The sequence below is a fragment of the Acinonyx jubatus genome, chromosome B1, assembly GCF_027475565.1.
Source record: "Acinonyx jubatus isolate Ajub_Pintada_27869175 chromosome B1, VMU_Ajub_asm_v1.0, whole genome shotgun sequence".
Lineage (NCBI taxonomy): Eukaryota > Metazoa > Chordata > Mammalia > Carnivora > Felidae > Acinonyx > Acinonyx jubatus.
In genome coordinates, this window is record NC_069382.1 from 132,827,303 (window position 1) to 132,843,394 (window position 16,092).

At 36.3% G+C, this 16,092-nt stretch overlaps 1 protein-coding gene across 13 annotated transcripts in view; it reads left to right on the forward strand.

The window, feature by feature from the left end:
* Window positions 1-16,092, forward strand: part of WDFY3 (WD repeat and FYVE domain containing 3) — a 276,232-nt gene that overhangs the window by 34,046 nt on the left and 226,094 nt on the right. For 3 of the 13 annotated variants that reach the window (XM_027059971.2, XM_027059983.2, XM_053217162.1), the window contains exon 3: window positions 7,158-7,285. The exons of the other annotated variants lie outside the window; for them this stretch is intronic. The gene's annotated coding sequence lies outside the window, so the exon portion shown is untranslated. The remainder of the gene's footprint in view (window positions 1-7,157; window positions 7,286-16,092) is intronic. 13 annotated transcript variants of the gene reach the window in all.

The following is a 16,092-nucleotide window of genomic DNA, read 5'->3' on the forward strand; positions in this document are numbered from 1 at the left end:
AAAGACAGTCAGGTTTCCCTGACACTGTCAGTGTGGCGCTTCTCCTGTGCGTCTGTCTCACTATCTTTGGAGAACTGGCTTTCTTCATGTTTCCATTCCTTGTCATGGGAAGCATGGTTTTCACCACTTCCCTACACTCTGTATTTTAAACTTCAAACTCTCAAAGAAAGGCTAACGAACGCTTAAGTACCCTATCCCAGATTTCCCAGAACAGACTCTGATTCTTCAGTCAGGTGTCCCTAAGCAAGTTGTACTTTGGGGCAGGGTCATTTTAAAACTTGACAATGGCTATCTTCCCATCTTTGTTTCAAAGCCTGTTGTCCAAAAAGGATCTGATTTATTCCTACTACAATACACGTGGCTAATAATAGAGGCTTACCCTTTCTAGGAGTATTTGTATTTCAGTTAGGATCAAACATTAAGCTGTATTTCCAAAACTGTGTAGAAGTGAAAATGTGAGTTCTGGTAGATAAAAATGATTAATATAGATGAAAGAAAAACATTAGGGATTGAAAGGCAGTATTTTAGGGTTTGGAGATGGAAGAAAACGAGTAACCCATGTTTGTATACTTAGAGGAGGGCAGATAGATAATCACATATTTTTTTTTAGCTTATTTTGAGAAAGAGAGTGTGAGCCAGTGCACACGCTCAAGCAGGGGAGAGGCCGAGAGAGAGAGGGAGAGAGAAAAATCCCAAGCAGGCTCCACACTGTCAGTGCAGAGCCCAATTCCGAGCTCGAACTGACAAACTCTTGAGATCCTGACCTGAGCCGAAATCAAGAGTCAGATGCTTAACCAACTGAGCTACCCAGGTGCCCTGCACATACATTTTTCTAAGGTTGCAGTGGTACAAAATTTAATACAGCAAGTAAAAGAAAAGCTTTTCTATTTAACTTTCTGAAAACAAGATTTGAAGGTAAGGGAAAGGACCATTAGGTTTAGTCTCAGCTCAACTATTAACTATGATTTTGCCTAAATCACTTATTCTTTGTGCACCTCAGTTTACTGAATCTGGGCCACTTACCATCTGCATGACCTTAACTTCAAGACATCAGTTTTCTTCATCTTAAAAATGGAATTGGTGGTAGTGATACCTCCCAGGTTTCTTGTGAGGAATTACTATATGTTAAGTGTACAGAAAAGCTCCTGGCACATCAGCAGTATCACTTTTTGAAATGAGTGGATTAAATTACAGGATTGCTGGAGTCCCAGCTAACTTAAAAAAAAAATAAAAAGAAATCTGTGGTCTAAGATATTTCTGATACGACCAACATCTTTTTTTCAGAATTAAGACTTAGAAGCCTTGGCCATCTACTTGAGTCCTGCGTTAAGGCTAGTTTTGGTACTGCCAACAAAAGTTGTTTTGAAGTAAGTGTAGGTATTAGTTCTCTATGGCTACATGTATTAATTTGTTAGGGCTGCTGTAGCAAATTACTACAAACTGGATAGCTTAAGCAACAGAAATTTATCTTTTAATGTTTATTTATTTTGAGAGAGAGAGAGAGAGAGCGCGCATGCAAGTTGGGGAAGGCCAGAGAAAAAGAGAGAGAGAGAATCCCAAAAATCCCAAGAGCCGATGCAGGGCTCGAACTTAGAAAACCGTGAGATCATGACCTGAGCTGAAGTCAAGAGTCGGACGCTTAACTGACTGAGTCACCCAGGAGCCCCAATTTATTTATTTTTAAAAGTTTATATGTTTATTTAGAGAGAGAGAGAGAGAGAGAAATTTGGGGAAGGGCAAGGAGAGGGAGAGAGAGAATCCCAAGCAGGCTCCCTGCTGTCGGCAAACCATAAGATCATGACCTGAGCCAAAATCAAGAGTCAGACGCTTAACTGACTGAGCCACCCAGGTGCCCCGAGACATATATTGAGAGAGTTTAAAAAGTTCAAGGAATGGAACTCCATACAGTATGAAAAGTGCGGATATATTTAACGTGAAGATTAAATTACAGATTTTTAATTTTTTATAATTAGAAAAAAATGCAAGTTGAAAATTAAAATAGCATTACAAATTAGACTATTGGGATTTTAAATTTTAATTCAGTTTTTCTTTATTTCAAGAAATGATACCCTAAGTTTGGGACTTAGAAATCATTTTTTATATGAATTTTTTTTAAGTTTATTTATTTTGGGGGAGAGTGTGCACATGCAGTGTGCTCTGCACCGACAACACAGATGTGGGGTTCCACCTCGCTAACCGTGAGGTCATGACCTGAGCTGAAATCGAATTGGATGCTTAACCACCTGCGCGATCCAGGTGCCCCAGAAATATAAATCATTTTTATCACACTTTATATCCCCTTTTGTGATACTTTTTTTTCCCCCTTACACTTTTGGTTTATTGTCTAGAGCTAGAGGTTTCTATGACTTCCATCTTTGAGTTGTTTTTGACCGCAAGTATCCCTTCTTTGGCTCTTGTTTTGAGGACAAATTATGTATTGATCTTTATTGATAGTGTGATTAAGAATATTGTATAATGGGTGCCTGGGTGGCTCAGTTGGTTAAGCCTCTGACTTCAGCTCAGGTCACGATCTTACAGTTCATGAGTTTGAGCCCCATGTCAGGCTCTGTGCTGACGGCTCAGAGCCTGGAGCCTGCTTCGGATTCTGTGTCTCCCTCTCTCTCTGCCCCTCTCCCGCTCGTGCTCTGTCTCTGTCAAAAATAAACAAACATTAAAAAATTTAAAAAAATATGTTGCATAAAGATTTAAAAGCAGATATTAGTGAGAACTGCAGTGTCGTACATGTTTTGGTTAAGGTACCAAACTCAGTCATATTTCCAGGTTTCAGTCATGGTGTCGTTGCTTACAGCTCTTTGTCCTAGTACATATTTCTTAATTTCTCATTTCCTATCTGTAAACTGAGTGTAGTAATAATATTTAATAGAAGTATCATAAGGGTTAAACAAGGTAATGCTTGCAAAGTCCTTAACGCTGTACCTGGCACGTTGTAAGTAAAAGCTAAATTTATGTTAGCTCCCATTCATTGTTGCAAACAATGGCCTTAAGTCATTTTTATCTCTGAGTTTTTTAAGATTAGAATATCAACAAAACAGTGTTCTGCTGACGATAATGCATAAACGTGTTTAGTTGATTACACAGTTCATTAGCATATTGGCTTTATTTTTGAAAGGCAGAATAGAGTTTGCCTAAAAGGATATGAGTTTAGAGTCATTGCTCAAATTATTGACTAAGAAAGGCAGGAAGGGATTGGAGAAATAAGTGTGCTGTTTTTGCTGTAGGTCTCAAGAGCTTTTTTGTAGTCCCCAAATACATACGTATGTGGTGTAATGTATCTGTAACACAAGGATGTCAACTTTTCATTTTCATTTTCTTCTTAAACTTTTACCACTAGCCACTCCCCCCCCCCCTCCCCCTTTTTTTTGTTCTGTTTTGACCTGGGGGAAAGGAGTGGGAGAAGGGATGTCCATTCCCTTTACAGTCTTATACAGGACTTGTCATTGCTGGTCTTCTTACCTGTGGTAGGATTGCCCCTTGCTCCTGTTTTATGAAGATCTCTGCTAATAAGGCACCATTAGGTGTATTGATGTGGTTGTGAGTTGACTGTGGCCACTTAGGAGCATCCTAAGAAAGCTAAACTCCAGGGTGCTTGGGTGGCAAAGTTGGGTAAGCATCCAACTTCCACTCAGGTCATGATCTCACGTTTCTGTTCGTGAGTTCAAGCCCGGCATCAGGCTCCGTTGCTGTCAGTGCAGATGGTGCTTTGGATTCTCTGTCTCCCCCTCTCTCTGCCCCTCCCCCGACCCTGCAAGCTAAATTCCTTCTCCCTGTAGAAGAAGGATCTATGCCTAAATTGAGGGAAATGTGGAATTAAGAGGAAGTCTCCTGTTCACATACATTGTGGTCCTAATTTGGTGTCAGCTTTACATTGTCTGAGCACATTTTTGTGTGTGTTTTATTTAAATGAAAATGAAGAAGGCCACTGCTCTCCTTAGGAGTTTGTAATTTGGAAGTGTTATACAACAAATGATATAGAAAGAAGAGAGGAAACGGAGAAGATCTGAAGTATAATCTCTCAAGCTGGTTTATTATTTTCTTTGTGTGTGGTGGAGGAGGAACCTCAAAAAGCCTAGCCTAGAATTATTTTTGGAAAGTAAAGATCCAGTATGTTTTGACGGAATCAAGGATAGTTATGACTATGTCTATATGCTGAAGTAGAAAGTGAGTTAAAGAATGATTCCAAAACATATAGAGAAGGAAGGACACATTCTTTTTTTTTTCTTCAATTTTTAAAGTATCTTGATTTTTAAAATAAAAATTCAGATACTTAGTTCTTTTTTACCCCTCCAAAGAGCTGAAATAATTTATAATGGTCTGTGCTCTCTCCCTTCCATTTTTCCTCCTTCCCTTCTTAGTATCTGTCCGCATAATTTTAGACCTTTCAGTTTGGATCTTTTATATTTGGTCTTACTGCATGTTTTGTAGGAAGCAAATCACATTGTCATGTGTTCATGATGCAAGAGTTGTTTTCCTCCTTACTGTATCTCCAGCTCTTTCTTAACTATGTAATTGCCTAGTCCAAAAAAAAAAAAAAAAAAGTTTCAAAAAGCCCCATAGGGATGAATTTTTGAAGTTATCTCAGAACCAGTCATGGTTCAAAACTCAAACTTTTTGGGACCAGAGGCTAAGATTTGGTTTATTTTTTAAAATCTTTTAATGTCAAAAAAAAATCTTTTCAAATATTTTTACCTTCTTCCAACATCAGTGGATTAGCCTGATGCTTTGCTGTATCTAAGTGGGTATTCAGGAATAAGGGCTTCCTTTTAGGGTCAGAGGTTGTTGAAGGAAAGCTTTTACAAAATCTTAGGAAAAGGCGAGCTGTCCCCCATTAAAGAACAGTTCTTAGTTTACTGGTGGAGAGGCCATGTGATAGAATTAAGTTTTTTATGTGGGCTTAAATTTATCTCCCCTGTTTTTTTTATTTTTAAAATACATATTATATATCTATAATATATATATTGTTTATTCATTTTGAGAAAGAGTGTGCATAAACACAAGCGGGGGAAGGACAGAGGGAGAAGGAGAGAGAATCTCAAGCCGTCTCCACACCTAGCATTGAGCCCATCCGGCTCAGCGCTGAGCCCAGGAGCTCGGTCTCACGACTGTAAGATTATGACCTGAACTGAAATCAAGAGTCAGATGCTTAACTGATTGAACCACCCAGGCACCCTGTCTCCCCTGGTTTTTTGATCAGTTTTATGTTTTTCATTTCCTATGCCTGCTAAAGAATTCTTGTTCAAGGAATTCACTTTTATAATATCATAGGTAGGGACACCTGGGTGGCTCAGTCGTTTAAAGCGGCTGACTTCGGCTCAGGTCATGATCTCACGGTCCGTGAGTTCGAGCCCCGTGTCAGGCTCTGTGCTGTCAGTTCAGAGCCTGGAGCCCGCTTCGGATTCTGTGTCTCCCTTGCTCTCTGCCCCTCCCCCACTCACACTCTGTCTCTATCAAAAAATGAATAAACGTTAAAAAAATATATATGTAATATCATAGGTAAATGAAATCCACCCCTTCCCTTGAATAATAGTTAATGATAATAGATAATAATATTAATAGCAGTGTACATTTACTGTTTCCTCGGTTTTTCACGTATTACATCATTTATTCTTCACCACAATCTTGTGAGATTAATTCTATTATTTTACTCATTTTTATGCTGTTAGAAACAGGCACTAGAAGTACTTGCCCACAGTCACAGGATGAGGTAATGGCAGAGCCATGATTCAAACCTAGGAATCTGTCTCCAGGGTCAGGCATTCACCTACTCTGCTGTCCTGCTTCTCTTATACATGAGGAATGACATCACTTATTTCTTTTCTGTAAAAGAAGGTGAAACATTCTTCTTATATCTGAATTTATATTTGAAGACAGTAGCCTGTGAATATTCATTATATTAAACTTGAGTTTCAGGCATTTAATTATACTGTTAAGAAAGTAAGAAAACGTGTGCTAATAAAAAATGTTTGGAGCAGAATGATTTATTCTGTCTTCTCAGGTGACCCTGTGTAAGGTTAGTATTCTATTTTCAGGAAGAATCTATTGATTTGTGAGTAATTGAATCCCAGGCTTTGCTATATCCCCATTATATTTTTGATATTTAGTTTGCTATTTTGTTTCCTTTGGAAGTTCTGTACCCACATAGATGTCTATAACTTTGTTTTGTTTTGTTTTAGAAAATAATTTTGAGAATAATTACCCTGATACCAAATACTGTACAATTCAGGTACAAGAAGTACAGAACTGAAGAACTGAGTGTTTTTGTCACTTGTCTCCATTTCTTTTTCTGGAGTTGCTTATATTCTTGTTTTGTTTCTCTTTGCCAAATGGTTTCCTTTGCTTTCTTAATTAGTGTGTAGTGGTCAGTTGTGGGTGTTAAGTTCGGCCAGCTCTTGGCCCCCAATAGCTAATTATCTTGGTTATCACATTCTAAATTCTAACTTGCTAGGAAAGAAAATCCATGAGAAAATTTTTGAGATTTTAAGTTTTATTATGTTTTAAGTTTATTGATTTGAATAAGCTCTTTGCTTTTTCTTATGTTTATGGGTATTGAGATTTTGTGGCAGTCTTATTTTCCACAGCTCCTAGTTTGTGAATCTGGAATGGGAGTGTAGTTGAAGTCTAAGGTTTTTTTTATTTTGTTTTGTTTTTTTGAGAGAGCACAAGCAAGAGAGAGGCAGCAGGGGGAGAGAAAGAGGGAGAAAGAATAAATCTCAAGCAGGCTTCATACCCAGCACAGAACCCAACGCAGGGCTCAATCTAACAACTGTGAGACCATGACCTGAGCCAAAATCAAGAGTTGGACGCTTAACTGACTGAGCCACCCAGGTGCCCCTGGTCTAATTTAATGGTGGAAAATGGTCTCTGAATTCAGTGAATGAATATTTTAGTCATATGATAACTGTAGTTTGAAGAATCATATGTCCTAAAAATATTTTTTAAAGTTTTACTTATTTAAGTGATCTCTACACCCAGTGTGGGACTCGAACTCACAACCCTGAGACCAAGAGTCGCACATTCTTCCAACTGAGCCAGCCAGGTGCCCCAGGTCCTAAAAGTATTTAAACAGCGCCCTCTGTGATGTGTATTCCAGCGAAAAATGTGGTGCTGTCAGCCTCTTTTTTTTTTTTTTTTTTTTTAAGGTTCATTACACTCCTTTCTGCATGTTTTGCCAAAGAGCTGGGCCTCTGAGAGTGGTAGGATCTTTCAAGAATAAAAAACTATCACAGAATTAGCAGAAAGGAAAAGCATATCTATGAGATTGTGTAAGGTACATACAAATAATTCACAGATTATGAAAATATACTTTGTTTCATGACCTTTTGTTTACCTCAATATAAGATGTTCTGATGGAGACTGTAAACTACATAGTTTAAGGAAAGAGTTGTGCAGCACCACCACAGATTTTCATCTTTGGTAACATAAGTTTAAAGTACTGGTGATGTAGAATACATTTGTTTATATAGGAAAAAGAAAAGGTCGTAATTTTGTGTATCTTTACAACCTGGCTAGAGTGGTAACCCATTTTAAGATTTATCAGTTAGCATTTTGTAGACCAATGGGAAATTTCTTATTTCTGCTCTTTCGAAAAAACAAGAAATCTAGAAACAGTGGAGATTTCTCAGTGGTTTTATCCCTCTCCTTTTAGACCAGAGTTTGCATTTTGAAAATTTTAAACCTGCAGAAAAGTTTAATGGAAACTATAGTGTATATCCAAATACTTTCAATCTTGACTCAATAATTGCCAGTGTTTTGCCACATACATTGTCATTGTGTTTATATACATTTCAGGGTGGAGAGGTGGCATTGCTGAACCATTTGAAAGTAATTTCAGCCATCATAATACTTCACCTGTAAATACTTCAGCGTGTGCCTCCTAGAAATAAGGACATTCCTCTGTGTGACCATTATATTTTTCTCATGGGTTAACAAAATAACAATAATTCAGTACTGTCATGTTAAATCCAGTCCCTATCCAAATTCTCCAGTTATCCCCAAGATTTCTTTTACAGATCTTTTCAAACAACAATCTAGTTAAGGTCCACATATTACACTTGCTTGTATCTCTCTACTCTTTAAAAATCCAAATTAGTTTCTCCTTTCTCTCTCTTCTTCTTTTTTTTTTTTTTTAATGATAGTGACCTTTTTAAGAGAGTCCAGAATAATATTTTTGTAGCAATCCACATTCTGCATTTATCCCTTTCTGGTGCCTGTCTAGTGAAACTGGAAAATAATTCCTGTCATAGAGCAGGAAGCCACATGAGATACATATGATAAAATTTATAGGGGAATTGAATAGTGACTGGAAGTAGTTATTACTGGGTTGAGGTTAGCAAATGAGAATAAGGAAGGTTTCTTTCAGGTTAATGGAGCAGAAGTTGGGAAAAGAACAAGAAAAGAAAGAGGTTAAAGGGAATAAAGGGAATTCGTATGACACCAAGGGATAGTAGCAGGCAATTTACTTGGCAAAGAGAGGAGAGGGTTGTGGAATCATAGTACCCAGTACCTAGAGGGATAGGTGCTTGTTGTGTTTTGGCTGAGTAGTTGAATGAATGAAAAAGTCTTTGAATTTTCTGCACTGACTGTAGAGAGGCATAGTGAGCCCAGGTCAACTTGGCTGCTATTAGAAAAACAAAGGAGGTTGTGTGCATTAGACCTTTTGTATGTTACGAGGTTTTCTATGGAAGTAAAGGGGTATATTAATGTATTGTACTGCTTCTTGCAAATTTCTAAGGGAAAATTTGGAGTCATGATTTTATGCCTTGCCTGTGTCTATATGTATTAGAATAATTGTATAGATACCATAAGTGAGAAAGCTTCAGTTTTATAACTTTTGTATGCAATATATACGTATAAAATATATATGCAGTTTTATGTGTAGTTACATGTTGATGCCTTGAACTGAAAAATTAAAGAATCTACAAAATGAAAGTGGTAGAAACATGGTTCTGTGTTTGTTTATAAATATTTTTAGTACTCATAGAATATACTTTGATGATGAATAATATTGCTTTCAAGTAACTTCTGATAAAATGTCAGATGTTCACAAAGACATAAGTAACTTTGATTATGTTCAGTTTGCTTTTCAATTAGGAAAAATTGAGAGAGGGCTAGTTAATTCTCAAAATATTGATATTTTAATATGAGAGAAATCTGTTTTACTATGAAACCCTAGAGAATAGTCTTTTTTCTCCCTTTTCTTTCCCTTACCTTCACTACTTATCCTTCCCCTACCTTTAGTTAGTCTACCCTACCCTTCCTTCTGTTTCCTACCTTTTTCTTTCATTCCTTGCTTTTAATGACCTCTACTGTTTCCAGAGGTCTTATCCCGTGTTACTTGTCTAAGATACTGCTTCATAGCAGTTAGTTTATGATTGGGTCCAGCAAGACCCTGCAGTTTTTTCATGACTAAGTTTACAATTTTGTTATACTAGGTTTTAAGCCTCTAGGCAGTAATTTTTGCTTACTTGCTTCTTAAGATCCAAAGTAATACATTTTATCAGTGTTGGGATTCTTAAGTTGATCTAGGAAGTGCTTTCCTACCTATGTTCAGGACCAAGTGAGAAATACAGTGTGACATGATTAGATTTGATTTGGGCTTGGGCACTCTCTAGCAGTGTGGAGAGTGGTTTAGAGTGAGGACTGATGGAAGGGGGATCGCTAGTAGGTTGTAGCAGTAAATCTAATGGGAGATGCTGAATAATTTTTCCTAACCCTATTCACTATTAGAGAAAAAACGACAAATATAAAAGATACTCTTTTATGATATGCTCCCTTTGAGTGTGGGAGTTGAAGGAAAGGAAGGAAATGAACTGAAACCATCAGGTAGTCTAGGTTAACTGCCAAGTTTCTACCTGGATGACTAGTTAACTCTCTTCCTGCTTAGCTGTGTAGAAATTATAGAAGAAAAAATAAAATTTAGGGAGAAAAATAATGTGTTAGATTTTTGAACATAATTTTAAGAATTTCAAACTTGTAGAAAAGTTGCAAAAATAATAAAAAGACCAAAAAAATAATATAAAGACCATCCATGTGCCCTCTGTTCAGATTTACCTGTTAACCTTTTGTCCCAAATGCTTTATTACTCACTTTGTGAATGTTTCTGTGTATATATGTATAAATATACATGCATGTATGTATTCTTCTCATTGAATCATTTTGAAAGTTACATTGAGCATATCATAGCCCTTTAGTCCTAAATACCTTAGTGTGGGTTTCCCAAGGATAAGGATAATCTTATATAGAGCAGTCTTAAAAAACTTTAGTAGATTTAGCATTGCTGTATTACTTTAATCTAATCTGCCATTTTCCCATTTTGTCAGTTGATCAAATGTGTTTTATAATAAGCAGACTTCTTCCCCTCCAATACGGAATTTAGTCTGTGATCCCATATTGCATAGATGTCATATCTTCAGTATCTCTTAATCTGTAACAGGTCTTCAACTTTTCTTTGTCCTTTATTACATTGTCATTTTCAGAGAACATAGTTATCCCCTTCCCCCCCGCCCCCCAACTTTTTTCTTTTTAACAGTGTGCCTTAACTTCAGTTTATCTGATGTTTCCTCTTGATAAGATTCAGGTTATGCATTCCTGGATGAAATACTACATAAGGGTTGTGTCTTTCTTAGCACATCATATCTGGAGGTATACAGAGCCCATCTGTTCCTCATTTTGGTACACATTTTGACCACCTGTTTGTTTCATTGTCTGATTCCTTCACTATATAGTTACTATACTCTCTTACAATTAATAAGGAATCTGTGAGGAGATACTTTAAGACAATTAAAATACCCTCCTTTTCATCCAAATTTCATCCCCTTTGCATAGGGTCTACTGATAACTTGTTTCAACCACTTGTTACTGGTGTGGTTGTTACATGATGATTTTTTCCAACTCCAGTACTTCCCCTACTTTTACCAGTGATTACTCAACATTCTATTCAAATAAGAGCTCTTTTTAAAATCTATCTATATTTTAATTATTGAACTTCTGGATTCCTGTTTGTTTCTCAATGATTAATAATTCATTACCGTTCTTAAATATTTTGGTTCTCAAATTGTCCCAAATCTCACTAGTAAGATCCTCTTTCTCCGTGCTGGCTCCTGTATCCTTTTACATTTTTTATTTTTTACTTTTCAAGTACTTCATTATTTTCATCATTAATAAGACTCCTCTTGTATCTTCTCTGTCCCTAGAATGAGTCATTTCTCCTAGGAGTGGGGGTTGGGAAATTATAATAGGAGCCAAGATCTGGACACTTAGTATGTATGTTGCTGCCGGATATCTTTGCTTCTGGGCCCTTTATTAGGGGACAAAGCTAGAAAATATATGTATCTTTATATGTACAAACATATATATGTGTATACACATTTGCATGCATGTGCTCATATAACATGGATATATGTTTGAACATGGATATATATTTTAGAAGTATTAGTTCACAGATTTCTCTGTTTTCCCTTTCTGTGTAGTGAGAACACTGGCACTTAACAATATTAGCATTTTTATTCATTTACCCTAAATGAGTATCATCTAAAATGATTTCAGAATTGTTTCACCTATACCACCATAAAAACAACCCAAAACAACACCCCACCCTTATAGATAACTAACTTCATTGGTTTCTTGTTTATCCTTCCAATATTTCTTTTGCAACAATAAGCAGACATGTATTTTTTCTTATTTCCTTTTTTTCTAACACAAGCATGCATGCTGTCTGTATAAATACTTTGGCACTTAGCTGTTTTCACTGAAAAATATACCCTGTATCAGTTCACAGAGATCCTCATCATTCTTCTGTGTGTATGTATGCAAGTTTATTTGTCTTGTCTTCTGTGTTTGGTTATCCAGTCATTTTGCAGTTTTAGAGTACTGCAATGAACAACCTCGTGCGTGTTTTTTTTACTGTTGGAGGTGGACCTCAGGTACCTGACTCAGCAGGTAAATGGACATTCAGTTTTGCTACACGTTAGCGAGTCCCCTTCCACTGCACCTGTACTGGTTTGCATTGCCACCAGTAGTATATGAGAGCACCTGTTTTTCCGCGGCCTTACAAAGAGAACGTATTGTCAAAACTTTTAACTTTTGTCAATCTGAAGGGTGAAGAAATAGTATTTTAATGAGGTTTTAAGGTGCATATTTCTTACGTGTTAAGTTTATATCTTTCAGATATATGACTCATATATATATATATATAGGCATACATAAATATCTATACATGTCTTTTTTTCCATTTTTCTTTAGGATTTTTGGTCTTTTTTTCCAAAAGTTATTAAAGTCCTTGTATATTAGGAGCATTAGCTCTTTATTTGCTACATATGTTTGCAGATATTTTCTCCCAGTGTTCTCATTTGCCTTTTGACTTTGCTTATGGTGTTTTTTGCCATTCCAAAATTAAAAAAAAAAAATTTGTTATGTGGTCAAATTTATTAATGACTTCTGTAGGCTGGCATTTTGAGTTATAGTTAGAAAACATAATGAATTTGAACATAAATTTGCTGTATGTAACAGTGAAGAAATGAGGTGGTTGTCTGTGCCAGAAAAATAGGGATAATTCTCTCTGCTGTATCACCCACAATTTTACATCTTAAAGCCTGAACCATAGTAATCTGTTTCATATGTAGAATATGCCAATTTAATTATTTTAACTTTTTACTGCAAAAATTTCACCCATCCATAAAACTAACACATACCTATCATCCAGCTTCAGTATCAATTAAAACGTCTATGCCAAATGATCTAGATTTCAGGGTTTTCGTTTAATCCTAATTATCTTTGTAAGGAGGGAAGATTGACCTAGCCTAGCCTAACAGGCTTTGGCCAACTGGCCTCCCGGGCTCTCTGGCCTCTTTCCAGTGGTCTTGGCACCAGACCTGACCTCTTTCAGGCTTCTGTAACTTCACTATGTCCACATATCTGAAGTACATGGGAAAAAGGTGAGAAACATAATAGGTTAGAGACCACTGTGGCATGCATCAGTGAAAATAACTCAAAAGAAGTCTGGTCGATGAACGCATTAAAAATTATATCTCTTAGTTTGGATCGAAATAAACACTGTTTACTGTGTACATATAGATAGCTATTAAAGGAGGAGCTGCAAGTACCTTTTATCAGTGAGCCTAGGACAACTTACAGATGTTTGCTAGCCAGCATCTAAACATAACACGGAAAACACTCAAAGATTCTAATTTGCTTAATGGAATTTTCCTTGTACTACAATTATTTTAAACTGGAATTACATTGCTTTCACTTGATAGCCTCCATGGAAATTGTTTTATTAATTCGGTATATTAATTTTCAGTTTATCAGAGTCTATGATTAGTTTGAAAGAATGACTAGATATCACAAGGGCTCTGGGATTTCTTCTTTTCATTTTATGGGTCTGTATTCCCTTTGGAACAACATTCTCAATGCATCAAAACCCAGTTGAACTGCAACATTAGAATTTTCAAATGGCTTTCCTTTTTAAGTAGAAGCTGACCAGCCACTTACCAGTAACCATATGCTGAGAATATCAGTATTCTTTAGAAAATATTTTAACAGAGGCAGGAAGGAAAACCAGTGAATTCTTAATGATTATTAATCCTTTGTATAAGTAAAGTCCACATTTGGTTTCTTTTTTTTTCACTGAGAATAGCAGTGGCAGTGATCATGGCAAGACAGAATACTTGCTGGCAAGAAGTGGACAAAGAAGACTGGCATAGTCACAGGGGAATGTTGCCGCACTGGCCTGTATTCACTGGTTTTCCTGTGGCCATTTCTTGTGAACTTGTTTTGATGAACTAAACTTTACCTTTTGCTTGTATTTTACATTTCTTGTCGTTTTTGTGTTGTCATGTTTTGGTTTAGTTTGTGATGTTGTTCATCTCTCTTCTAAAAATTAGAGCCTATCCACAAAAAAGTTGGTTTCCTAGGGGCACCTGGGTGGCTCAGTCGGTTAAGCGTCCAAATTCCTGATTTCTGCTCCGGTCAAGATCTCACGCTTCGTGGGCTTGAGCTCTGCATAGGGCTCTGTGCTAACAGCATGGAGCCTGCTTGGGATTCTCTCTCTCTGCCCCTCCCTGCTCTCATGTACATGTGTGCGCTCCCTCTCTCAAAATAAATAAATAACATTTTTTTTTAAAGTTGTTTTTCTTACAGCTATCCTGCATGGTGATAAAACATGATTGTTTTATGGTTAACATGTTGCCTCTAAATATATGATAAGGCTCTACTTTTGTGGATGAGGAACATCAAATATAATTTAGGATTAAGTTTATTATGAAACAGAAGTTCTTTATTAGTTTTTGGAAAATAGTAGCATTTCTGAATAGAAAACAGCATGTTAAGCGATTGGTTTTGTGCCACTTGATAAAAGCAGAAGACACATTGTGGTGTTTTGTGCGTACAGGTTTGTGTGTGCAGTTAAGATCTTTCCTCTTTTATTTTTTAAGACTTGTGGTAAAATATATGTAACCTAAAATTTACCATTTTAACCATATTAAATATTTAACCATATTTAATAAGTGTATAATTCAGTGGCATTATGTACATTGCAAACGTCATATACCATCATCACCATCTATTTGTGAAACTGTTTCATCATCCCAAGAAGAAATTCTGTACCCGTTAAGCAACGCTTCCCCATTCTCCTTTCTCCTGGCCCCTGGTGACTTCTGTTTTACTTACTGTCTCTATGAATGTCAATATTCTAGATAATGTCACATGAGTGTAATCGTATTTGTCCTTCCTTTTATGTCTGACTTATTTAAGATGTTTTCATGGTTCATTCCGTTTTGTAGCCTCTATCAGAATTTTGTTCTTTTTTATGGCTGAATTATATTCCATTGTATGTTGGTAAAAGAATAATCTGTTTATTATTTCTACCTTTTACTATTGTGAAAACTGCTATGAACATTGACTTACAGATATCTGTTTAAGTCCCCATTTTTAATCCTTTTGGGTATATACCTCGGGGTGGAATTGCTGGGTCATATGGTAACTCTAATAAACTTTGAGGAGCTGCCGCACTGTTTTCCCTAGTGGCTGCGCCATTTTACATTCTTCCTAGCCAAGTACAAGGATTCCAGTTTCTCCGCATCCCTGCCAACAATTGTTTTTTTCCATTTATTTGTTCATTGCCATCCTAGTGGATGTGAAGTAGTATCTTACTGTGGTTTTGATGTGCATTTTCTTGATGATTAATGATATTGAGTACCTTCTCATGTGTTTATTTTAGGGAAATGTTTGTTCAGGTTTTTTGTGCTTTTTTAAATTGGGTTATCTTTTTGATGCTGATTTGTGGGAGCCTTTTCTTTATGTATCCTGGGCATTAAACCCTACTCAAAGATATGATTTGCAAATATTACTCCTTTCCATGGGTTGTCTTTTCACTCTCCATAGTACCCCTTGATCCAAAAAAGTTTTTAATTTTGATGAACTCGAATTGGTTTATTTCTTTTTATGCTGTGTGGTTTGGTGTCATATTTAAGAAACCATTGCCAAATCCAAGGTCATGAAGAGTTGCTCTTATGTTTTTATGTAAAAGTTTTATACTTTTAGCTTTTAAATTAGATCTGTGATCCATTTTAGGTTTATTTTTGTGTGTGCTTTAAGGTAAGGGTCCAACTTCATTTTTTTTACATATGGATATCCAGTTCTCCCAGCACCATTTTTTTGTTTTTCTAAGAAGTCTTTTCCTCATTGAATGGTCTTGGCCCCTTTGTTGAAAATCAGCTGAGCATGTATGTGAGAGTTTATTTCTGGGCTGTCTATTCCATTCCACTCTATGTCCATCCTTAATGCCAGACATTGTTTTTTTATCACTGTATTAAAGGTTTTCTTTTTGATTGACTAGTTTATCATTCTTAATGTGAACCTTTAAAATTTTTTCTTGTATGTATCTTTAAATTTTGCCTTTAGTAGTTTCATTTAGTTGACAGTACTTTAACAAGAACTGCAGATATCAACTTTATAATGAATCCTGTTGGAGTTAGTGTGCCAGGAAAATTAATACTAAAGCAAGCAAATTTGGAGTTATTGATGCTGCATTTTCTTTGGAAATTAGAGGGAAAAGCATAAAGACAGAAAATGAATGAT